At 41.4% G+C, this 26,367-nt stretch overlaps 1 long non-coding RNA gene across 5 annotated transcripts in view; it reads right to left on the minus strand.

The window, feature by feature from the left end:
* Nucleotides 1-370: 370 nt before the first annotated feature.
* The window catches only part of LOC131581254 (uncharacterized), a 67,752-nt gene continuing 41,755 nt past the window's right edge, over nt 371-26,367 (minus strand). Inside the window, exons 2-7 of one of the 5 annotated variants that reach the window (XR_009278040.1) lie at nt 17,846-17,937; nt 17,582-17,676; nt 11,898-12,072; nt 11,500-11,651; nt 7,391-7,494; nt 371-1,268 (exon numbers count right to left, since the gene is read on the minus strand). This is a non-coding gene — a long non-coding RNA (uncharacterized LOC131581254). Of the gene's footprint in view, nt 1,269-7,390; nt 7,495-11,499; nt 11,652-11,897; nt 12,073-17,581; nt 17,677-17,845; nt 17,966-26,367 lie in introns of those variants that run through there. The other 4 variants (XR_009278042.1, XR_009278039.1, XR_009278041.1 and 1 more) reach the window with 4 other exon arrangements.

Below are 26,367 nucleotides of genomic sequence, written 5' to 3' on the forward strand. Positions count from 1 at the left end.
CCACCCCTCAGCCAGCCCGCAGCCAGCTGCCTCATGCCGCCTCTCAGCCAGCCCGCAGCCAGCCCTCAGCCAGCCGCCTATACCGCCCCTCCGGGCTGCCCCCCGCACATCTGCAGCCCGCGGGGCCTGGCCCGAGGGCTCCGTGGCCACCCTGGGGGTCGCAGGCAGCCGCTGTGCTCGGGGGAGCTTGGGCTCCGCTCCTCCTGCACCCGACCATGGCTGGGGGTCCTTCCCTCCCCTCACCGTCCCAGACCCCTGTGGTCCTTCGTGAGCACCTCATGATAAATTCTATAATTAGTCAGCCCTTACTACCAACACCAAAATACATCGCTCAGAGTAAGTTAGCCGAGATTCATTAGAGTAAGACATCTAGTAGGCACATGTACTTTATTAGCCTCTTACACCAATAGTTTTAATTAGGTACATATTTCACAACTCTGCTCGAGTGAAGGGCTCCTTTTATCTCTTTTATTTACAGTAACAAGCTATCAAACAAATACCACCATAATTAAACTCAAATAAAAAAAAAACCAAAAAAATTAATTTTCCCTAATGGTGACCTACTCAAGCCTTAGGTTTGGCAACCTTTGGATTTTCAAGTGATGAAGGAAACACCCTGCAGCTGGACAGGGCGCTGGGGCGGGTGCCCCTGGCTCCAGCCCTGCCTCCATGTCACCTTCAGGTAGGGAGGAGAGCGCTGCCTCGGATAGAGACCGCGGGGATGAGAAAAGTGATTAAAATCCAGAACGTTGCTAAATTATTAATGAGAAATTTAAATGATGTTAGAAAAGAGGGAAATACAGGCGAAAATGTTACACATTCATGGAATTTTTACTCATGCATAATAATAAGTTGAAAACACTTTAGTTATAATGCTTCCGAAATTGCAGGGCGGGCAGGGGGGTGCGCGCGATGCGTTTCTCGGGCCCGCCCGCCCTCACGCCACTCGCCGAGCAAGGGCGCCACCTGGCGGGCGCTGAGGCGAACGGCGCGCGGGGCCGGTGATGGCGGGACCGGGATGGGCCCCGATGGGCCCCGATGGGCCCGGCCCCGGGGCTCGGGCCGCCGTGGCGGGGGACAGCGGACGTGGCTGCGGCAGTCCCGCTGGCTGGCGTTACTCCCGCGGCGGCACCCTGTGTTATTTGCTTTCTCACCTGCGGTGCAGACAGGTTTTCACAGGTGTCGGCAGAGCCCGCCTGCTCGGGGAGAGCAGCTTGTCCGCGTACGTTCAGCCGCGTTGGCAGCCGCTGTGGCTAATGCCGCCTATGCTGTAAATAAATAAAGAAATACAATATCGCGGGGAATTGGCCTATGAGAAGAACCCCTTTCTTCCCCCTGCGTACCCGGAGCTCACCTGCTCCTGGGCAGCAGAGCGGGCTGCTTGAGCCCGCCAGCCCCGCCAGGGGCTGTGGACACCTATCCGTGACCTCACCAAGCCGCCTCTTTGGGAGCAACAGCAGCAGCTGGGACACGGACAACAAAGGTTTCCCCACGACAAAGCTGCAAGTGGCATGTACCCCGCAGAGCTGTGTTTTTGTCAGATGGCTATTTAGGCTTTTCTATACAGTCTTACCACACTGTCTCTCTCGACTCCCCATACCAAAGTGCAGTTTGTCTCGCCTAAAGAGTCACATCACACTTGAGGGCCTCATCTTTAAAGACCTACTTATGGTTTTACACAATCAGGCAGGCATTTGTATCATCTACCACAAGTCCCAGTAATCATTTTCGTCTTCCGTGGAAGGGGAAGAAACCTGCAAGCTCACAAAACTGGAACACAACCTTAGCCACAAAATCTTTCAGACCTCCATGTCCCTCTGGATGAATTCCTTGGGGACATCCTGTACTTCCAGGTGCCTTTCAGTCTGATCAAGCTGGTTTTGGTAGCTCTGCAAAGCAGAGAGCCACCAGCTGATTATAGTGGAAGCAAATAAGGCAAGAACAATCCCAGGCCATTCTGGGCAGTAAGGTCTATACAAATCCTGGAAGTCCTGCTGAATGCTAACTGGCAGTGAGCACCAATTACTGAGTAATGGGCTCTCCACATGCCCCTTTACTTAATAAGTAGACAGAGTCTGCACTCACTTTTGGAGCTCAGTTGTCTCTGGTTGTAACACCAAGTGAATGCTTTGCAGAGGGCCAATCTCACAGTGTCTAAAGCTCAGATCGTTATAGCAAAGTCTCAACCAAAAGGAACTGCCACACTCTTCCCAATTGGAGCAGATGAAATAAAGACCCTTGGACACAGTTCCTACATAGGAGCCTGCCAGAACCTAAAAATTGCAACATGCTGTGACTCTAAAACAAATGTGTCATGGAGAGATACCCAGGCTAATTCTGAGGGAGTTAAATTTGCCTGGACGAGACTCTTCATTAGCACAGTGTTATTCTACCACTGCTCCAGACGCTTGTGGTCCCTTTGCCTGCACAGAGTACATTCGCTGTTGTGACCCATGGATGGCAGCTGGGGACCCTCTGGGCAAAACAACAACATTCAGACGTGAAAAAAAAATTGTGCTTTCTTTTCTCCTTTTCCTATGAAATCTCAATTAACCATATACTCATTATTCCTTTGCCTGGATAATACTATGTAAATTTTTTGTTGAATTTTGGGCACTATGGTCCCTTCACATTTTCTGTCACAGGACAGCCCTTACTTTAGTTAGATGGAGATGCAAACCAGGTTTCACTGAATGCTCAAGCACCACATTTTCTCCCTAGATCTTCAAAGGAATATGCTGAAAAGAAGATAACAGAGAAGATCTCTGTGAAATCATGGTGCAAAAAGAAGTTACTGCCAAATAATCCCAAAGCATCTGAGATAGTTTCCACAAAGAAAGCAGCAGGGACTCCTAAAACACAGTGTGCATACATCCTTATTAGGAATGTGACACCATTACTATCATAGCTAACACTATGAAAGGCTGCTGAAATGTTCAAAGGAACTTTGGTAGGTTTATTTTTCTCTCTGGGAAACAAAAGTTATCACTAAAGGCCTTATAAAAGGTAAGAAACTTCGACAACCTTGAGTCTTTGTAGGCAGCAATTACATGCAAAATGTTGCCCCCAGTTTATAGCCTTTAGCTGTTTTACATTTTTGACACTGAAAGGAGGGTGTTTATAGACAAGTAGTTAGCGTCATGTTATTGTTTAATTAAACCAGCTGCATAAGTGTAATGCCATGGCTGAGACATTTTTACATGTAAGCAAGTCAGAAAATTCAGAACCATGGTTTTGCAGTAGCCACGATTTTCAGCCCATGTATTATAGAGAAGGAGCCATCTCAGTGTGTGCCAGAAGTGAGAAACCAGCTACTGCACTGAAGCCCAGTTGAAGTTTTAGGTGTTCCAAAAGACACATTAAATTCAAACTTTATGGATTTATTACTATTCATTTAATTGATGTGGCCGTTTTTATCTGAAATTAGTTTCATCCTAATTTTGTACATAATGTGCAACACAGTGAGGTTATGATGACTGTCCCATACACTTATTTTAGTTCTATGCCATGACATCCTGTTCAATGTCAAAACCAGGATGGACTTTTCTTTGTTTTTAATTCTGAAGTGCGTACAGGAGGTGGAAATAGAACCCACTGACTGCACAAGTTCATTGTGTGAACCAGGCAGCCAATACAGATGTGGAACTCCATATTCATGCCTCAGCATGGGTATCTCTTCAGTATCACACCTGCAGGTATTTATATGATCACACACTGAAATAAATGCAGCATGTGTGGGTGTGTAGAGCTGCACCTGTATATATAATGAGACATTCAAAGAAATACACCAAGTTTTGTTGCAATCCCACTTGACAACATTCTTGTCCATTTTGTCCTGCTTGTTCTATGTTCTGTAGCCTTATCCCTGCTGCTGCTGAATCTTTCTCTGGTCTGGACTGGACCATCCTATGTACCCACCTGCCTCTCTAATCCCCGGGGGAAAGACCTCCTACTTTGTCACTTCCTCACTGCTTTCATTCTAAAGACTAAATTCTGTGAACAATCTGCGTGTCCAGCTTCTGCTGAGCTTGAAGTAGCTGAAAATGAAACTGTGCATAGAAGGCAATTTCCATAGTCTTTGGGTCGGCTTATTTGCCTGCTTTGTAAAGATCACATGGGCTTTTCCTATAGGGCAGCTACTGACTGGCAAGTCCTGCTCTGGCACAGAAATATTACACATCCCAGGATTGGTTTTGAGAGCCCTCTTTCAGCCAGTGAAAGGACACAAACCTAAAACCTCATGGGATTTGTGCAGTGTAGAGCCTAGTATTTAGTACAGTAAAAACGTTATTACATCAAAGAGCACAAGGAACACAGACATTGTTCTCTGCATTTTTCAGAGGAGGAAACTGTGCCAAGGTATCCAAGTAAACTGCCCAAGAAAGCATCAATTAGGCTAAATGTTGGAACATCCCTTCTTACATGTAATTTCAAGCTGTGAAGTAATTTAAAGCTCTTTAAGACTGAATATATGCCTGCCAGAAAGGTTAGACATCACATAATTGGTGGTAACTTAGACTACAAGAGAAAACACAAAGAAAATGAAACTATTATTGCTATGCTAAAGTTCTGAAGCCACTGGTCAGTGACAGAAATATTTGGACATTGTGTTGTAGTTCCACTCCACCATAAAGACTTGAAGTCTGCATATCTGTATATATTTAAAGGAAACAGGAATATTAATAAATATAAGTTGCTCCTTAATACTTCACAGGCAGACTTGGCATTTCCTAATGGCAAGTGTAGGAGAAAGTGCTTCTTAGTCTTTAGGCCAAGGGACTGTGAATAGAGGAACAAATTCCCCTCTGATTTTTTTTTTTCTTTTGCCTCATAACTAGATAAATCAATCAATCATTCCATGCCTTAGTTAACACATCTATATCACAGATAACATCTCAAAGTATTTCCTTTTTCCAAAGAGGAGGGCCCCTCTTTGCCCAGTCACAGATTCTGTTTTCCCTTCCCTTCTGACAGATGCTTTAGTGAAAGAGAGATTTGTTTTATGACATTTACTGCATTTGTTGTGCTGACATCACAGAGTCAACGAGAACAAGTATTTATACTTCTATTATGCCTTCATTGAACTGAACAAGGTGTTCAACAGGACATTTTAATTATAATCCCACTTCTAACAGCATGAGTAAAGGTGTTTAAAAAACACAATCAAGCATGAAATAGAACAGTAAACATGCCATTTCAATTACAAAATTATGTATAAGCACATCCTTGCACAGCATAACATTTGAAGACTGTGAGATGCTAAAATCCTCACTGAAGCCCTGGGAGGTTTTGTACGCAGGATTGAAGGAGCCAAAATACTCCTTCCTCACACTCCTTTGTAAATTCACACTGAATGTTTGACTCCAGAGAGAAATTCAAAAAGCCCCAAACTGACAATTTTTTGTAGAGATTTCCATGGAGGAAAAGTAGCCTTGAGCATTTTTTCCCTTTGCACTGTCATGTCAGACACCTGTTCTGTTTGCAGAGCTCTTTTTCACTTCCCAGCCCAACAGTGCTAGAATTGAAAAGTAAATGTCCTGTCAGATCCTTGCACTGTTATCTAGCCCACCTACCTGTACCAGTAGAATGGTCTCCAGCAGGAATATAACAGAGGAAATACTATTTAATGTTTATGGTTACATGTGACCCACGAGAAACTTGTGGACATCTGGGCACAGGAGGATATTGGGCTGCCCTGCAAAGTGCTGTAAATTCCCCAGGCTGCCAGTGATGTAATGTGATTTCACCTAGTCCCTGATTCAGGAAACTGATGCAATACATTGTTTTACAGTGGATGTTCAGGGAACTTTGTTTCTAAAGCTGCACCCTGGAAACAGCTGGGAAGCTGCCTGCTGGTTGCACAGACACTCACTCCAGGAGCTTCTGGGTGAGTATGTATGATGCTCAGTTCGGCAAATTCCAGCCTTTCTGTCTCTTCAGAGAATCTACACACACTGCTTAGAATAATGCAACCAGGTTGTCACAGAAGCCTGACAGCTGTGACAGGCTGCTGTAACTCACATTTTTCTAGCATTCTAAACAAAAGAGAATGTTGATGCTTCCAGTGGTTAGGGCTGGGGACAGGACAGGGAGGCCAGTTCTGCCCAATGTTTTGGGGTGACCAAGACACTGTGTGGAGACAAGTGTGCAGGAAAAGGGCTGCTGAGGTGGGAAGATAAACATCAGGAGCAGATTTGCCAGCTTTCTGCAGCCAGATGAGGATGTGGACACAGCTAGGTGCAACTCTCCCCTGTCCTTCGGGTAAACTTCCCTCTACAAAGCAGCAGAACAATGCCCTCCTGTTTCTCCACACAGCCCCAGTGAGAAGAAAATTGGAACAACTTGCATTTCTGCCATGCAGATTAGACTTAAACCAATGCTGTATGCATTAAGCTCACAAAGACATCTGGAAATCATAATATGAAATCTGGTGCTATCTCATGATCTGGACTATTATCTTTTCCACAAACCGTACTGTTCTGTTTAATAGATTATGTGATTGTCCATGGTATAGAGTTTTCTAGAAAATGTGACCTGAAAATTACTCCACTATAGTAATTTGATATTATTAACTTTCTCAAAAATTTTATGGTCATTTAAATGACCCTGTAAATACAGTCAATAATTTGGTAAGGTATATAAGTATCAATATTTAATAAGCTGCCAAATATATATGTAAAAACATTTAATTGACAAGAAACTGTATGGGCATCTTTAGGTACTTAATAGCACAGACAACATTATAAGTTTGACTGTCATCCATTTTTTGAAATAGCCTTTTTCACCAGCCTTTCAGAACTGTAAGAAAAACTCAGTGTTTTTTTTCCATTTCTAGAAGAACCTGTCTTTCCTAAAATGCCAGAGCACCTCATTAGTGGAAGCTTGGTTAGCTTGGAGATAGCTGGCAGAGGTGTTTTGTTGTGCTTGTTTCCACTTCATTTTTCTCCGCTATTATGAGTAAGTAGAAGTAAAAGCACAGTTTTCATTGCCTTTAATGGGAGCAGAATCTGCTTTTACTTCATAGCTGTTTTCTATTCTTCTCCTGGCACTACACAGAAATGCATGTGAGGTGAGATGCAGTGGAGAGGTGACTTGGCAGTGAGGGTTCCAAAATCCGACACTAAATGCAGATAACATATTTTTTACTAGTTATGCACATCTACAGGCCCTGACAGAAATTTAAGAGAAACCCTATATGGAAAAGTCATTAACGAAGACTTAAATTTGGGAAATACAGGAAATATGGGGGAACCTAAAATTAAAGGCTCACATTTAACATCTTTTTAAGTAAAGAAAATCAGCCAATGAGGAAAAGCTCTGAAGTTCATTAATACTTAAAGCAAATGAACATGAGGCCTAGCTGATTCCTGAAGCTTCTTCTTGAATGTACCATTTTTGTTAGAGGAAGGTTGTGCTGCTTCTCTCTTTCAGAACGGCTTGAGCCAGTTCAGGTCCTCCCCAGCTTCTGGATAAATTGAGTTCCAACATCTACAACTGAACAAACACACAGAAGATTTTAAATAATTTTCTCACCACCAGATATAAACACAGGGCATAATTATAAATTTGGATCATAACTAGTTTGTCCTGAATAGTTATGAAAGGTAACGATGCATGGGAAGGAAAACATCTCATTGATGAAGGGAACGTAATTTTCAGGGTCAGTTTTAGAAAGCCATTATCTATACATTCAACACAGAAACAAGCATGAAGCTTGGCATTTGAAAGGTCAGATTTTAAATTGAAGCCATTGTTCAAACATCTTCCCATGCAATGAGAAGCAGAAACAGCTTAGGCAAAGCAATCTAAGTCTTCCCTTTCTGGCTCTCTTGTGTACAAGGGGGTTGGATTCAAGAGCAGTCTCAGGGCTGGTGTAGCTATGCCTGCCACCAGCAGGCATTTGTTTCTCTTCCCCAGGGATGGGCATGCCCAAAGGATGAAAGCTGTGCAGGATGAGTACCTGACCATTGCTGTTGGGCACTGCTGAGGCCCGGAGCCTGGACCATGGGTCACTGCGTACTGCTGTGGGGCTGGGCACCTGGAGCACTAGCCAAGCCCACAGATGGGGACAGTGTGAGGAGCTGTGACATCGGCTCATCAGCAAGCCCAAGAGGCGTCAAAACCTCACAGGCACAGAGGGGAGTGGAAGTGAATTAGCTGAGAGATGATACAACTGCTCTGCAGAGGACAGCCCACAATGGGAGCTGTAATCACAGAGGAAACAGAGTGTCTGTCTGAAGCACTATTTCTCCTTTTTTTGTGTAAATATAGGAACTATGACTTCATGTCTCGCACTTCGAGAGATGTACTCTTGGGCTTGTTTTCTTCCATATCAGAGCTCTAAGAAATCCAAAACATGTCTCTCTATTTCAGCTCTGGCTGGAGGTTAATCTCTAGAAACAAGTAATGTAACATTTCCATCTATCTTTTCTACTCTTTTGGCAGTTTTAATTATACTAATATGCTATGACAATTTAAACAAGACACATCTCAGCTTCTGGCCTGCTCTGTAATGGTTCAGCTGCTACATGTGCTCCAGCATATTTTGCTCAGACAGGCTGCTGCTGGAGGCAAGGGGGAGGCAGAATAGTGCCCTTCTGTCATGAGAGGTTTCATTGCACTGATCATTGTATGTTTGACAGATTCTTTGTCAATGTCAAGTGTCTTTTGTGGTTAAGCCCAGTAAAGCTAAAACAAAAGGTCTCCTAGATATTAGATATATAGTGACATTACTGAATTCACTTGGAGGCAGTAATTTTTTGTCAGCCTATGAAAAGAAAAATGGAGCTAATGGGAAAACAAAAGGAAGATGCTGGCATGCCTTTTTAGCTATTTTTGTTTATGTCAGACATTGTGATTGACATCTGGCCCAGAACACCCCTTCAACCATTGAGCCTGGTGTCATGAAATAGAACAAAGAGAAATTGCCAGCCAAAAAAACACTACTGGCTCAGAAAGCACTGCTTTTTGTTTATTTTATTTTAAGTGTTTCCTATTCAGTAATCAGTATTGTTACACAAAAGTAGTTCGTTCACATGCACTCCCCAATTACTACTTGGACTTTTAAGTTTCCTTCATGTTTGGTTTTTTTCCTGCTTGCTTGAATCTCAACAGAATGCTGGTTTGGTTGGATGACAGTCCGTCATAACAGTGATGTTTGAGGTTAGTGAAAACTGACATGGAAAATACAATCCACTGGCCTTTAACCGAAATAGCAGCTCTGGTTTTTGTGGAGTTGGCAGGCAGCATTTTTAAACCCCTTTCACAGTGAAGGCAGTTACAACATGTTTTTTCTCTGTATCAAGCAGTTCCATCATGAAGTGCATTATCTATGTCTGTTGTTGTATCAGGATATTGCCTTTGAAGAGCAGTCTGCTGTTTCTTATATGGGTATTGCTCTTCTGAAGTGTCCTAAAAGGGTTAAGGTAATTTTATGGCGGTTCTCCAGGGCCAGGACAAATACAAAGCTTTAAAATTCGTTTAAAAGTGATTTTAGGGAAATGCCAGAGAGCAGAATAGGTCCTGCAGACACAACACCAAGGAGTCTTTGTCACCATCGTTCTACAAGTGCTGTAGAATTTCAGAGACCCAGTCAAAATTATGTATCAGCAGGAGGAAATTATTCCTTAAACGTCTAACTTCATCTTGAAAGTATAATGGTGAATGTAATAGCAAAATAAGACTTCACAAGATGAGAGCAAGACAGTCCATCAGCTACTTCCCTCCATAGACTTAAATGCTGAACTCATATCAGAATATTTACTCTAATAAAAAACTGCCTTAATCACTTACAAAAATTCTGTGGAAGTTGGCCCTTGAATGCATCACATGTGCAGGAATTAAACATTCTTGCACCATTTCAACAGGGTGCCTTCAGGAACAGTGGGGTGTATTCTCCTGTAGAAGCAGACACTTAACTCCCCTCAGCATTAACAGCAGATATGCTTACACTTTGAGTGGAGAATTTCTCTCTGTCTCTTTGCACAGTGCTCTAAGAAAAACTTTGAAGACATTGAGAGAAACAGAAAGCACAGTATATTAATTTTAAGGAGATGAAAGCACTACAAGTCATTCCTAAATTTCATGGAAAATGCACCGTTAGTAACAAAGATGAGTAGAAAATTTCAAAATCATTCTGAGCAGCATTAAAATCAGTCTTCCCTGATTTTCTGTTTTTCCCTTCTTTTCAAAGCACATACATTAAACTCATTTTATGCTTATAATGTATATATAATGATTCTAGACAACATAAGAAGGACACTGGGATTCTTCCTATTTCAACATATAAAGTGGCAAGCCAATTTATGCAGCTTAAACCATTGCTAAAGAAGATGTATCAAAAATTGCCTGTGATCATTACAAATAACAGCCTGAAATGTTCACAAGAAGCTGTTTGCTTATCATATTTTCATTAAAACATCTTTTCACCTGGTTTTCTTTTCCCATGCCTGTAACCTGCATTGTAATCAGTCTTATTAACTGAGAACATAAATATGATTTATTATGGTCTGATAATGGAAGCTACATGGACCAAGAGAAGGGATATATTGTCCTTTGATAAAATGGCTCTTTTTTCTCAAATAGAGCTCTATCATGAGAGCATGCAGAATGTAGTGAGTGATTATTTCCTGAGGGTGAATGATGGCAGAACCCTACAGAAAATCTTCTTGTTGGCCATGACAGCCTCCGAGTGTCCCCAAATCTCACTGAGTTTGACAACCTGCAGACACTTTTGATGAACTGTATTCTTCTGTCAGAGACAGCCTGTCTGGGAGGAGAAAAGGGAACCTTTATCGTCTGATCTGCTATTATTGTCTTGATCTTTTATAAGCAATCTCTAATGCACATGAATATAATATCCTTTCACAGAAGTGCCAAACATAATAGAAATGTAGTTAAAGGACCCTTTTCCCGGTTATGTAAATGTCCTAATACCATAATTAGAAAAGATGGGTTGTGAATGATAGCAGCAAGGAAAGGGTAATCAAAATGTTTTAACATTATCTTTCTGTTTTAAAGACCAAAATCTGTGATAAATAGCATTTATGGTAGATACGGGGAACCAGCTTGTGCTGAAGCTTTTACCTAAAAGGAAAATAGTTTTGAGTGTAAAACTGTTATATTTTCATAAAACACATAAATGGCAGCTGGTCTTAAGCCAGGAATGATTACTGGCAGATATGAGTTAAAGAAAATGAGTATTCCCCTCAAAATCCCTCCATGGCTGTTACAGAAAGAACAAAGCGTGATTATTATGTAGTGTATTTGAACAGAGGGGTGTTCAAGACCAACTAAGTTTGCCAGCAAATCTCTCTTTTATCTACATCCAGAAGAACAAGCATACCCAAATCTTTTTCAATTAACAGCTGTACACATTAGCAAAACACCCGTCTTTCTCAGCTCAGGCAGTCTGGCTTATTTATCAGAAAAAATGAACTGTTTTGGGGGGAAGGTTTCCAAGTTTCCCAGTAAAAGCAAGATACTTGATTTTTCATTAACCTTTTGACATCTGGAGCTGGGATGTCCCAATATTAACTACTAATGGTCTTCTGCATTACCAGTTGGTGTTGAGAGAAGTCCCAATTGTCCGAGTCAAAAGGTTAATCAGCAATTTCACACCGGTGATGTGGTCAGAGTTCGTATGTTACTGCCTAAACAGGAGGAAGAAGAAAATAAAGTCATTAACAGAGAACTACATCTCAACATTATTAAATCCCTCTTGTATTTTCTATTTTTTTTTTTGCTAGAAAATATTTCATGATCTGTTTACTAAATATTCTGACTTTTTAGAGGACTTTGCAAGCCTTTACTGGGAAGTCCAGGTCCAAATATGTGACCAACTTCTGTGGTTTATTCTGCTTTTCGAAAGGAAAAAAAAAAAGCGAAATTTTACTTACCCACCAAGTGCTCAGTTCAGACCAGAGTGAGAGAACAGTCTTGTGTCTGTAACCCATGGAGCTTTTGGTAAACCTCTCCAAACAGCCTAATTCAGCCTGAGAGTTGTGTCCTCTCTGCTGGAAGTGAAGACATCTGAGTGTTCATTCATTCATGGAAAATTTCATAGTGCAGATGCTGAATCAGAGATAAAGAACACTGCAGAGGAAAAGCCGGAGTGTAGGCTTTTCCCTCCTACCCCTCTTTCTGTTTTGATTGTAGAAAATAAGTCAACAGCAGCATTCCCTTAACAAATATGGACAGCAATATTATTTCATGAGAAAGTACCCACATAAACAGCCAGGCCAGTACCTCAGCTAGTGTCACTTTACCATAGCATACTTTAACATGGGGCTCAAGAGCTCTCCTATACATAGAAAAAACAGATTTAATTTCTAAAACAAAATATAAAATATCACTGAAAATATTACAGCTTAGCATTTGCTAACAATAACAATGTTCACACAAAATGACTTCTCATTTGCCATGCTATTATCTGAAATTGTTAACCATTGCTTGTCTTGTGTTTAGCTCTGATCAAAAACCTTCTGATATCACCATATTTATCAGGCTAGTTCTATGGTCTCGAGACTTTCTACCTTTTTCCTGTGTCCAGGACAAATAAGTAATGAATCTTGCCCAAAACAACCACTTTCATCCTGTATTTTTTCTGTATCTGATAGATCCTCTCATCTCTTTCTTCAGTTCCAACAGAATCTATAGCTAAAATGTTTCCTCTCTTGATTGCCTCAGTTTAAATGGGGACAGGATTTTACTCCAGAATGTTCTACAAAAATTCCAGTCTTTCCAAGTGCCCTATTACTTAGTCCACCAATTAGCTGCCCATGGAGTCTGAGTGTCCTTGTACATCATCCCAGTCCCCACCTGCATACTTGGCTGCACATGTTTATGCAATTAGAAATGGTGAAAATCAAATAAAATTAGGACAAACCTGAGTGAGCTATAATGCTGTTTAATCTTTCAAACTGGATTGTTGAAAACTTGCTGAATTCCCCAAACCTCTCTCAGGTGCCAATGAGTGAGTCAATATCATACCAAAGATTTCACAGCATAGCAGACATAAATTCTACTTCCAGAATCTCACACACACCCTCAAATAATGAATCTAATGTCTCTAAAGTACTGTCAGGAAAAAAAAAAAAAGCAGTTTCTTCCAGTTACCAGCATTGTACTCAATGGCCCAGAGTGTAAAAAAAAAACCACAGGGCAGATTTGTGGGCGGGAGTGGTCACTTTAAAGGCCTGTGCCTTCTTGTACTGAATATGTATATATGTACTGGAGCAATCCAAGTCTCCTGCCTCCAAGGGGGGACCACTGACATTAGCATATTCAGCTTTGCTAGATCCTGTTGGCAAGCCCTGAGAAACTTCACATGATGAGGGAATGAAAGTTTGTTTCATCTCAATCTGATGCCTCTCCAGACTTTACTTTTAAAAGCCTGTTTTGCACTTTTTTTTACAGAGTGATGGTAACTGGTGGCTTGCTAAAAATAATCACCAGTTTAGAATAATCCCAGATCATTTCATAAGTGTGACCTTTGTTAAAATAAGAAGGAATTTTCCTTGAATGGGAGAACAGAATTATGTAGAGTTGAAGCACAGTAGATCAATTAATAACTGTTCTTGGAAGAAAGATGCTGAGATCTTTTAACTCAAGTTGTGAGGGCTTTGGCTTTGTATTTAAACTTATATTTGTTGCAGAATGGCATTGCTCAATATGAGGAGGAAGTTGCAGGTTTTGTGGCATTGGGTCCATAGGTCAGAAGAAAATGTTGTCTGCAGTCAACCAGTTCCTTTTCTTTTTTTCTCCTTCTATATTAATTTTCCTCATAGACTTAATTTCCAAATATATGCCTTGTTTACTCTTTGAGATCATAGAGAATTTCAGTGAGGAGGTGACCAGGTCAGAAACAGGTTTTCCATGATCACACAGTTACTGAGGTAGTTGCTCCCACTCATGTATTATGGGATGTATTATGGGTCATAGAAAATAGAACTGGAAGGGTTCATCCAATAGCTGGCAGAATTCCCTAGATTTCTGACTACTCTGTCATAGAAATGCTCCAGTGATAGGTACTTCATCATCACGCCAGTCAATTATCCCAACAGATAACTCTCCTAAGTGACAAATACAGTCTAACTCTGAGAGAGACCGATTGCTTTTTTAGGCATTATATGTTTTGCTCGAATACAACTTCAATGTATTTTCGCCTTTCACCTTGTTTCTTCATTTATTTCTGTCTCTGTTACCAGTTCTTCACCATTTTTTACTTCACCTTTCTCCCTACCATTTCTACATTAAGTCACTCCCTTTCTTTTTTGTCTTCTGAACTATGTGTTCATTGGTACCCTTGCATTTCTTTTCTTCTTTGTGTCTTTCCAAACACATGAAAACAAAAACTTTCACATGCCAGCATCCTTACTACAAAGACCTATCTCTTGACATCTCCCAGAAGGCAGCTACAATGCCACACTTCTATTCATTGCATCAGAAGCACTTTCCTTAAACAATGAGAAATTAAACAGATGTATTCAAATTCAGGTCTAAAGGTGATGTTCTTGAGATATGACTGAAGAGCATAGGGAAGCACACACAATATGCTCTGAATACACATATAAAGGAGCAGACTTTACACAGCCTCTAAAGAGGGAAATCAGAGCTCCTGGCAGTCATGGAAAACAGATGCTTTCTTCCTGCTGGTTGGTAAGGTGTTTCATGTACAAAATTAGTTACAACACAGGTCTGGACCTGCAGGTTCCAGAGCACCAAATTAAGTGACTTTGTCTCAAATTTATGCCAGATGAAGTACCATCAAAAAGAGTTAAGATGGAGCATCATCATAGGAAGAAAATAGTTTTACTTTTGCTGCCTCAAGTCAGGCCCTTTGCAATATTGTAAGGCACAGGTAGTACAGAAGTCCAGTACTGTCCCTGGGGCACTGAAGGCTGCTTGCTCTAACAGATATTTGGAGATCCCAAGATAATGTCCAAAATTCAGAGCAGCTCAAACACCACTGTTTCTTTAAAAAACAGCTGTTTCAACTTATTCTTTCAAATTTTAACAGAAAATTATTAAAGAGATGACTATGCTATGTTCGTTATGGCAGGAAGCAGAATGTAAATAAATGGGAGGACTAAGGAAACTTACTCTGTGCTTACAAGAGGAAAACAAGTTTGTTTTCCAGCTTGTTTCATAACACATTGTTGCTACAATGTAAATTTTTTTAACTGCAGTATTTTCCTATCTGCTTTGACCAGCATCTGTGCTTGAGAGGACTGAATGCAGAGATCTGAAGAAAGACTATTGAGGTCACCTGACAGAGGAGCAGTTTGCATTAGCAGATGCACAGCCTCTCTGTGGAAGGTCCACATATAAAACAGGGAAACTAAACTTGGATTTGGGGGGCAGAGGTTCTTTGTTCCCTCCATGATCTCAGATAACATATTTCCTCTGTCCAAGACTCATTTTTTCCCCCAAATAGGGATAGACATCTTCCTGTCTTCTCTCTCTGGGCTGGTGGCTCTTCTGGCTAGCGGCTGCTCCTGATTATGGGTAGGTCTGATGACTGTGAGTCTGACCTCCAGGAGGCCTCTGGACACTTCTACATTATAGTTGATAATGAAGCCTCCTGTCTTATCCAATCAAGACAAAAAAAGTAAGTCAGACCAGAGAAAACTGTCTCAGCACAAAATGGCAGCCTCAGTGCAGCAAAGTCAGAGCCATTAGCTATTGACTACTATAGAAATACTGAAACTGCATCAGGGATTTCTTTCTTTAATTGCTATTTAGGGATTTAAATGAGATTTTTAAAAAGAGAGAAAGACAGAATGTTTAGTCTACAATCACTCTTTGCTGCCAATACAGGCTATCATATAAATTACTTAGACACTTTTAAAAATACATTATTTACTCAATAACCCATAATGGGTCCAGAGCTCCTTTTACACGCTATTATAGAAGTACATAATTGCTGAATTTTCAAATGGATATTTCTTCTAGGCAATAGTCTGTAATGGCTCCTTCAAAGCTCTTAGGCTTTTATCATATGAAGGCCTAAGTAGAAAATGTTTAGTTCACTGATCATTGACCTAATAGAGAGCAACAGCTTCTCTGGAACAACTATTGTCTGTTGGGGCAGATGATGTATGAATGACATTTAAAAAAAATCTTGGAAGTATGTGCTAGGGAAAAATTACTGCAAGTACTGCTGATGAGCTCCTCAGAATTCTTTTGTTTGGTTCTGCTTGGTTTAGTTTTTTATCGTGTGAGCTGTGTGAGCCCAAGAGCAAAAGAAAACAGTTGGTTTTGTGTATGAAATGCGAACTCAGTCTAGGACCCATTCGGATCAATGAGAGACATTTTGATGTTCTCAGAGATCATTCAGCTCAATTAAAAGTTGTCTCAAATGAAAATGCAATGTAAGAAGCTGAAATCTGAAACCAGAGAAGTAAGGGATGCTGCAATGGGGAAAATCACATTTCTTGAAGTCATGCTGAACACACTAAAACACACAAACCTATCCTGAGCTTGATCTAGAGAGGAAATAGGCAACTTGACACATTTTCAGCACTATTGCTACGAATCTCACAATCACTGAGCTACTGTTCTCTTCTTATATTTAGCTTTGAAGTCTGCTGCTTCCGTTTCAGACACAAAAAGGGTTCAGGTTCCTAAAAGCTTGGTGCATTTTCTCTTCCTACATACTTTGGACAGTAAAACCCTTGGTATTACTGCCATATAAATGTCAACTGGATCTAAGTGCAGGACCAGTGCGGATGAATGTGAGCTGGGGACAGTCAGGCAGAGACTCTCAGAGATGCTGAAGGACACCTCCAGCTATGAGCCCGATGGGTCAGGAGACAGGCCCTTGCTGGGTGACACAGCTCCCTCAGGGGTTGGAGCAATGGGATGTGCAGCTCACCAAAGGAAGCTACTGAATAACATGCTCAGGAGCAGGGTGTGATCTTAACACTATGTGCCATCAAACCAGACCAGCTATCCCCAGCACAGCACTGTTTTGTATGTGATCTGATATCAGAAGCACTCCCATGCTTTTTATCGTTGGATTTCTCCAGCCTGGTAAGGCTGCCTGGGACTCCCAGTATTCTGGCATGATTAACACAAAAAAATACAGTCGCTGGCAATTCTAATAGCTCCTTCTGTTTGATGCATCTGATCGAAGAGAAACTGAAATCACAGACCAATATGCACCCAGGCTGCACCAGTTAGCCTCATCATGCAAATGAGGCACACTTGCAGGTGAACTTATTAGAGATCAAATAGTTTTAGGCACTGCAGATAATGAAGGCAGAGCGCTTATGTTGCAACAGTCAGAGCTGGAATTTAATCATGTTGTTGATACCTACTGCAGCAGCGAATAAACACAGAAACAGCCACAAAAATAAAACTCTTAGAATGAAAGGAAGGTATAAACCAGACAAATAATAAGAATAAAAAACACACAAACCAAGGAGCACAGCAGTTTTTGAGAAGGAAAAATCTTGCTCATTAGATCTGGAAAGACTTTGAGCCCCGCTTTTTTCAGCTAAGCAGTTGGACAAGTGGGGGTTGCAAGGAGAAGCTGATGGGGTGTCACTGTCTGTTCCAAGAGAGAAATGGCTCCTACCTTTGGAGATGGCCGAGAAAGGGGAATGCCAAGCAGCACAATGCTTGAAATCAATGAGAGGGTGAAACATTGCCCACACTGGGGTGCAGCACCTACTAGGAAAGAATTAAGAATGAAACAGAGAAACAGCTTCCTGGGGTGGAATTAATAACCGAGGTTACACAGTTGACAGGCTGGATTAGCAATTTGGCAGACATTAAGAAGAAATACATTTTGCAGAGGCATTAGCCCCTTCTGTCTCAATAACCCCTCACATGCACTTACCATCCTTTATGCAAACATCTGGAGAGACCCTGAGAAGGCCCACTGAGGTTTGCTCATTTTAAGAAGCAAAGATAAGACCCAGCAGGTGAAACCTGCAAAAGGGAAACATTTGAATTCCTTTTGGCAGACAGAAGTGGATAAAAATACAGCTTGGCATTTCTTCTAGTACCATTTGGTAGTAGAAGAACTCCAAAGATGTCAACAGGAAGCCCTAGAGGTTAGAGGGAATGATGTAACCATATGTGACATAATGCTTGTTGTAGAGATTTCCTGGAACTCATTAGTGCCATTCATGATAACAGCAGCCAACGAGAGTGTGAGGACTGGGTGAAGGCCCAGGCAGCATTCAGGCATTGGATATTTTTCATTCTCTTTTAACGCGATGTCTGGTCTCTCTAGTTTCAGATGCATAATAGAATAACTATGTGGTATTCCCATGCAGCTTTGTCTGGGAAGACTTGGAAGCAGCACACTTACCAGCAATGTGCAGCTACTCCCACACAAAGGGCCATAGGGAGAGAACTGCAGTGGTGGAAGGACAACAAATACACTGAGCTCCTCCTTCCTCTAGAATGCCCTCCCTTCCATTTCTGTCTTATTTCCAGAAATATAAGGTGCGGTCAGGTCATCCTCCTCAGGATATTGCTTTATGCCTAGTCTATATAGAAATGCTATGAAGTGCCATCTATATTTAACAGGAGGCCTCTGATCTGTGTGGGTGGGTGGAAACCGATAGTGAGTGACATGGATGCTGACAATGGCACACAAACTCCACGACACTCTTAAAACTTTTAATTGCATTTTAAAGTAATGTAACAAGGCAATGTTTAATGAGTACTTTGTTAAAGAAATTCTGACTTTATCAGCTAATTAAAGAGAAGGGAGGGTTACTGCACTAGGGCAAAAAATCCAGGCTGCTGAATGTCTATACTGTAGCAACATGTAATTCAGATTCAATTGGCAGCTTTGCAAATCTCCAGCCAGACAGAATGAATGATTACTTTTTTTTTTTTGATGGGCAAATAAATTATTATTATCATCATGATTATGTTAATGGAAAAAAGTAAAGGATAGGCAAGTACTTTTTTTGCCAGAGCTGGTAAATTTTCATGACACTTTTTGCAAAGCTGTCATATGGCTGGCTTAGATGAAACTGGAAGGCTTTATGTGGGTAACATTTAACTTTAAACATTCTTCATGGAAACTTACATGGCACATAATTTACATATTCAATACCAGTGACAATTTACTTCTCCCATCTGAGCAGGGCTTTCAACTATGCCACTTGAACTAAATTAATAAACAGTAATTAGAGAATGTTGTGCGAGCGAGCTGTTGATGTTGAGAAGATTCTAATCAACACCTTCTTTTAAGGGCCAATTAAAGCTGAATGTATGCAATATAAACATCTTCTTGTATTTAGACATGAACTGGTGAACAAGGTAAAAAATAAAAACAATTACAGCAGGTTAGAGATGATCCAATGGAAAGATGAAGCTTCATTAATAGTAAAAACAGCAGTAATTTCTGAAAACCAGTGACCACCTTCCATGGAGAAGAACTGACAACTTGTGCAAGTTAATTCTGACCAGGATAAACCTCAATGCTTTCAATATCAGGCTTTTCTCTGCAAGCAGCTCTGTAGCTGCCTCCAATTTCCACTGCAGTATTCCCCTGTCTTTAAGACAGCCCTGCATCTAAAGTGAGTCCAGAGCTGCAGTAGAAAGCGGGCCTGCCTGGGGGAGGCAGTAAAGGTGAACGTAGTCACCCCGTTACTGCTACCTCGTAGTAGAGAGAGGCTCCCTGGAAGGTGATTTGGGAAAGAATTTGCACAACACATCCCCCAGCAGCACTGCTGGTGGGAGTACAAACACAAGGGTGAGCCTGAGTGAGAGGTAAATCTGCCCCACATTATCTCAATTCTGTTACTGGGGAACAGGAACAGTGAGTCCAGGAGAGCTAATGCACCTGTACCTGTTACCTGTGAGTAGTCCCTCACCCCACCACAAAGGGAAGGTGGTTGACTCCTGAAAGGTGAACTTAAGACAACCCTTGTCCAAAATTCCAGAAGGACAGAGGGAAGGCCATCTTCGTCTTAAACAGAGAGGATTCTCAGTGTACCAAAGGGAGCCTGCAGTGACAACTGAGACTTATGTTTCACCACTATGAACTGTCAGTAAGTTAAAAATAAGCATAACTTCATCCAAACCACAGCTCACTGCTTCCTAAAGCACATATTTTAAAAACGGTCGTCTAAGCTGGTGCAATGAAGAACATGCAAAATTTGTCCTCCAAGTTAGAAGATACAACAGGCTAATAAAGGTAAGGGAAACATCTGTTCCAATACTGCACCAGTATCATTTGGAGAAAATGACTGCATCACTTACGGCCGTTTGGTATCCAGAAACACTGCCACAGTAATAGGATGTTGTCACCTCAGGCTCTACTGAAATCCAGAGGAATTTTACTTGTTTAAGAATATAGGATTAGGCACATGATCAGTGTTTCTTTCCTTTGAAAATAAACATTTCCACTTACCATTTCTATAGTGGTGTGAGATCATTATCTTATGACACTATTTCATTCCATTGGCATTATCTTCTAATTAGCTATTTAAAAATATATGTAAGGGGGTGGAGGTGGTGAGTGGACTTGTAAACCTGACAGGTCTGATGTGTTCTTACAAGCTCTGCAAATCCCAAACATTGAAAATATATTAGTAAAACCAAATTAGCACTTTAAAGAAGAGCAACACAGCAAAAGCCTCATGTCTTGAGCCCTCTAAGTTCAGCATGCATCAGAGGGGCTCTTACACCCAGAACAAAGCCATTGGGCAGGGGAAGGGAGCAGGAGCAGGGAGAAGTGAGGAGCAGCATGCCAAATGGGAAATCAGGCCTGGGAAGAGAGCACCACTGAAAGGCTGATAACCTCTACGGTGTGGTCAGCCCTACATTATAGTAGTCTCATTACCTGAGGTGTTTGGTGTAGGACTTGGGAACTACTGAAAAGCCAAGCACAGAGAAGTTTAACATGGATTAAAAGATATAAGTAATACCAAGAGAAAATATCTAACAAATTGTGTTCAATATCCTCTGCACTTTCTCCATATTCTGAGAGATTATTGCATTTATAGGCACAAAATCATAAAAGCTTCCTCCAAGATGACTCATAATATATGAGCAGGTCTGGGGTCTCTGTTGTGGAATGGTAAGATTTAGGAAGATGATATTATGGCAAGCTGGATTCATTCCTTCTCTCAAGAGGTAGGCTAAATTCCTAACAGACTCTCTTTGCAACAGAAGAAACCAGGACACATATATACCTGACAGGTCATTTCGGGGGTAGTCAGACACATGCAGGAAGCACCCCCTCAGCAACAGTATTCTTCTAGCCAGTAGAGCCAAAAACTATGATTTGTTTCTGTTTCTGAGTTGCTTTTAAAACTCAATTCAGTAGATGTGTTGGTGATTTTCAGGGTGTTCTGATGGAGCTAAGTATATGTTTGAAGAATTCTGATAGTATGAGACAGGTTCTAAAAAGGCTTTACTCCAATATCTGCAGTTCAATTCAATATGCAGCATGCAATATTACTTTTTTTCTGATCAGATGGGACTTCTAGGTCCGAATCTGCTTGCAATAACCTTGGTCCATCAGTAACTTCACAGCAAACAGGGAGGTGCAGAGGGAAAAACTCATGTAAGCAGGAGGGGAATGAGCCTATATTGATGTCTTTTGTAGATTTTTGATTACAATTTAAAGTTTTTTCTTGCCTAGCATCCCTTCATGAAATGAAGTGGGTTGGAAGGGACCTTAAACATTATCTAGTTCCAGCCCCTCTGCAAGGGGCAGGGACACCTTCCATAAGAGCTGGTTGCTCAGAGACCCACCCAACCTGGCTGACCTCAGTCCATTTTTCACACCTCTTCAAGTCTACTTGGTGAATAAATTAAATTAAATTCCTCACTTGCTCTCAATTCTTTTTAAATGCAAGCCAAGCCTCTTGGCTTTTCATACCTGGACATCTACATTTAAAAAAATGCTGTTGGATAATTTCTCTCTCTTTCATAGGCTGGTGCTTTGGCCTATATGCACCCTGTGCACTCCCTAAGACTCATGCATAACTGCAATGGACGATTAGTCCAGCTAAGTCTCCAGCAATTTCAATGGCTTATGCAAGAGTAGATGGGGCACAATATGTAATTTCAGCTTTTTTTGTAAGGCTTTTCAATCTTTCCATGAACTAAATCATTTTATCAGTTTCATTCTCTCTTTCTTTCTTTTTTTTTTTTGTTAAATTTGTCCCATTAAACTACAGAACTGGAACATATTCATGAATAGTTTCTTTCTGCTTTAACTCAAGGAGTTCCTGACATAACAAAAACTGGTAATTAACTGGCTGGAAGACTTTTACAATAGCTCTTTAAATAAGTCCTACTATGCAGCACTTGGAGCACTGACTCCACATTGCTGATACCGCTGCAATGCACCCTATGTTAAACAAGGTTTGCTACTCCACCTCAGCAACAATTCTTGGCTGTTTTCATCACTGCTCTCCTGCTTGGAAACACCATTTCTTTGCGTGGAAAAGGCTACTGAGCTCCTCCATGATGATTCCCTGCTCTCAATCCACTTGGCTCTGTGACACTTCCTTAAACACTCCATTATCAGAGGGCCACTTGCCACCAGCACAAGGACCAAGTGGCAGGTCTCCAGAGGCTGAGCACAGCCTGGCCTCCCCTCCTAGCTAGTGTCACAGCTGCTCTGTGCTGTTGGCACAGATGCATTTTGGCACACTTTGGCAGTCCCCATGACCTACTCCTGCCTCACACCCTACTTGGAGCTGGAAGAGCTCTTCCTTATAGAAGAATCAGGCTTCAATTTTTCAAGTGTCACTCAGCAGTGTGTGATTTGTAGCTGTTGTTGCATGTTGTCTCTAAGCATAGTCAGTTTAGCCTACTCATGCTTATCTCCCCTGGTTACAGTACATTCTGTTTCTGATGAAAATATTACTCTGAGGAGTATTTGGCCCCACCATACATTTATGCTCCCTGCTAACTAGCCCAAGCCTTGTTGCAGTTCCTAATATTTTGCATCATTTGTAGTGCCAGCAATATGGTCTGTAAATAGCATGAAAGAAAACTTTAATATATATCTTCCCCCAGTGCTCCAGACAGATTGGTTCACTGTGGAACAATTACATGTGTTAGCCTATATTTCTTGTAAAATCAAATCATGTAAGGACATCTCAGCCAGAACAAGCCATAAAGCTAGATGAGGAAAGGAAAAAAACATCTCCAAATATGTACAGCTTAAGTTATAAAACTATAAGAAAATAAAGCAAAATTGAAAAGGGCAAAGGAGACAAAATGTAAAAACAAATTTTTATACACTGTGTAATACAGAGTGAATGTCATTTTGACATTCTGGTATCATGGGCTGCCAATATAGTTCAGAAAACAAAGACATATCTCCAGAATTATGGCAATGCTGCTCTCTTACATCAAAGCTGGTTACAAGATATATGTTTGTGGTTGCTCAGACTAACTGCCTGCTTGGAAACTAAACAAGGGGAAATAATATCTTGAATAATTGTATTTAAAGTGTATAGAAAAATCATTAATCTTTAGAACCACCTTTATAAATTCAGCCCTTTTAGTGGGAGCCCACAGCCACACCCCTCGGTGCAATGAGTGCCTCATGGCAGCTGAAAGTTCCCCAAACCTGCTGCACTCAGGCCTTCTGTAGGATATCAAGGAAGCAGTTGTAATACATTACTAACTTGATTTTATGCCTATGAAAAATCTCCTCCTTAACACAAATACTTTATCACTGTCAGCTGAACACATTTAACTTTTGAATTAATATTATTTTTCAGAGGTCAGACATGTGACAGTAACAAAAGTCGTTTGCCAAACCATGTACTTCAGGTCTGCATCTGAATTTCCCCAGAGCCTGGTACTGTTTAAATACGAGTAACTGCCTCTGGCTTATGGCTAATGTAATACTTCTGTTCTCTGGACTCCCTCTAGGCTCTGCTCATGGCTTCCTTCTCCACAGTTGTGGGGAGACACATCCACTCAGTGCCCTCTCTCACAGTACACACTGCTTAGCAGGTCAGGCAGACCTAACAGCCAGAATGTAGGAATGATGACAGCCACTTTCCCTCCCATTTTATGCCCAGCCTGAAGACTGCCAGGTGTTTTGGTGGAGCTTTAGATGGTGGCCACACGGTTTGTGAGGAGTCATGCCTCCAATAAGGGTCACAGCTGCCAGGCTGCCCTGGCACCACCAGTGTGGCTGCTGGTCTCCCTAGCACTCGTGGGATGGTGGAGTGGAGGAAAAACCTCTGGGAAGAGAGATAGCAGCTGCCCACTGACACAGGTGGATTCTTACAGAGGAAGACAAAGATGGTCTACACTCTAGGGATGGTGTATTTTGTATTACATTGCAATTGTATGAAATACCAAACCAGCACTCTGTACAGTAACTTTTGGTGGTTATACAGATCTAGGATGTTCAGAAGTATTTCAGGAAGCACAATTTTTGGATCCACATGCAGCCAAAGATGCCTGGGCTCTGCTTTTGCTAGAAACAAGTAGTATGTCTGCCCCACCACTCCAGTCCCTGCAACTCCAGCAGCCATTGGTCAGTTTCAGTGAGCTTTGGGACAGGCCTGCTCTGTGAGTGGTTCCACAGCCCAGGTCCCCTGATAAGGGAAGTCACAGATTTCTGCAGTATGGTTTCACAGCAAGTCTGTTGTCACCAAATTAACTATTAACAATACCAACTAATATTGCATAAACATTGACATTAGCTTTCCCCAAGCAATAATGCTGTGAATCCTGTTCCTCTGCTGTGAACTGCTGAGAGGAATTTAGGGACACAGTCCCCCTCTCCAACCTTGGCAATTCCCATGATTCTTTTTCTCTCTGTCTCTCAGCACAGGTGGGGTCCAGATCTTCCGCCAGTTAAATTTTATTTTCCAGCCTGCTCAGTAATTCAGATAGTGTTTTGGTTCACTTGGCTGGCACAGAGTATTTTCACCACACCCTTGTCTCTTCAGACAAACAACATCTTTTCTAACTGCTGGCAGAGCCAAACCTAGTGAGTAAGAAGGAACAGTATTTAAGGCACAATAAATAAAGCCACCCTGAAAAAATACCTACACAAAGCAAGATGAATGGGCATCAACTACCTGGACAGTATTGCTACTAAACAAGGGAGGAATAAATCAGGCATGTCAGGAGCACCAGGATACCTGACAAACACGGAACGACGTTTCTTGAAACCGTAGTTTTATCGCTGCTTATTTGGATCAAACACTTGTAATAGTTGTGGATTAATTTCCTTCCCATAGTCAAAACAATAAAAGCCAGGCACCATTTTATTAATTTCCAAACCAGCGTCAGATAAGCAGAATTGCATTCAAAAAAGTAAACACCCTGCCATAGAATTGGAGGATATGTAAGCATTTGGGGTTTTTTTTCCTGTGTCTATAAAAGGGGGAGGGTTTTAGCGTTATGAATAGATTTCATTTTGTAAGTTGTGCTACAAAGCACTGATAAGGCCACGGGAAAGCAGCAGAGATTGAGGCAGAGCAGGAAGAAATACCACCCATATTAGGAGACAGCCACTTACTTAGTGGCTCCCATTTGAATAAAGATGCCATTGTTCAGCCAGAAGAATGCACATATTCACAGGCCCTGCACAGAATAGCTCAGTGTATCTAGAACTCCAGAAGTGTCCAAATTACAGCCGCGGGGCCAAAACTGCCCTTGAGTCTTTCTGAAGAATGACCCTCTGCTTAATTAATCAGTGCTTTAACTGTGAGTGATCCCAGGACACACTTTTCTCAGGCCTTTTTCTTAGCCCTGCTTGTTCAGAACAAACCTTTAAATGTTCTCTGAGTGATTTTTGACCATTTTTTCCCCTTTCAAGATTATTATTTCCTGTTTTACTGTGAAAGCTCATTAGAAACGAAGACCAGAATCTAGATGATCTCAGTCCAGTTTACTTGGATAGGAAATGACTGACTCGGGACGGAGAGACACTGGCTCCCTTTCAAGGCCTCCCACAAAAGATTAAGTCCACAGACTCCCAGAATATTGCAACTGCAATTTTCTTTCCATATATTAAGTGCACAGGCTCTCAGAATATTGCTACTGCAATTTTCGTGCCATATAACACATAAGAATTATAGCAGGGCTGATGAGCTTTTAAGTGCCATTCTGTTAGTCATATTTGATCCCATTGCCATAACTCCAGCTGTTGTGCATGGGGTCTACCAAGATCTCTTTCCCATTTACTCTACACAAGAAAAGTTTGAATTTTTAGCACTGAGTACTCCTTGCTGTCACAGGCCAGGTTGTCTGGATTCTCATAAAACCTTTTTTCTTTTCTATCTGGAACAGAACAGAAATTTAATAGCAATGAGAAATGCATGAAGGCAATGAAAATCATTGTGCAAAATTTCTCACCAAATGGGACTCCACCTTGCCCACCTAGCTTTTGATAAAATTCCT

Source organism: Poecile atricapillus, chromosome 7 (assembly GCF_030490865.1).
Source record: "Poecile atricapillus isolate bPoeAtr1 chromosome 7, bPoeAtr1.hap1, whole genome shotgun sequence".
Classification (NCBI taxonomy): domain Eukaryota; kingdom Metazoa; phylum Chordata; class Aves; order Passeriformes; family Paridae; genus Poecile; species Poecile atricapillus.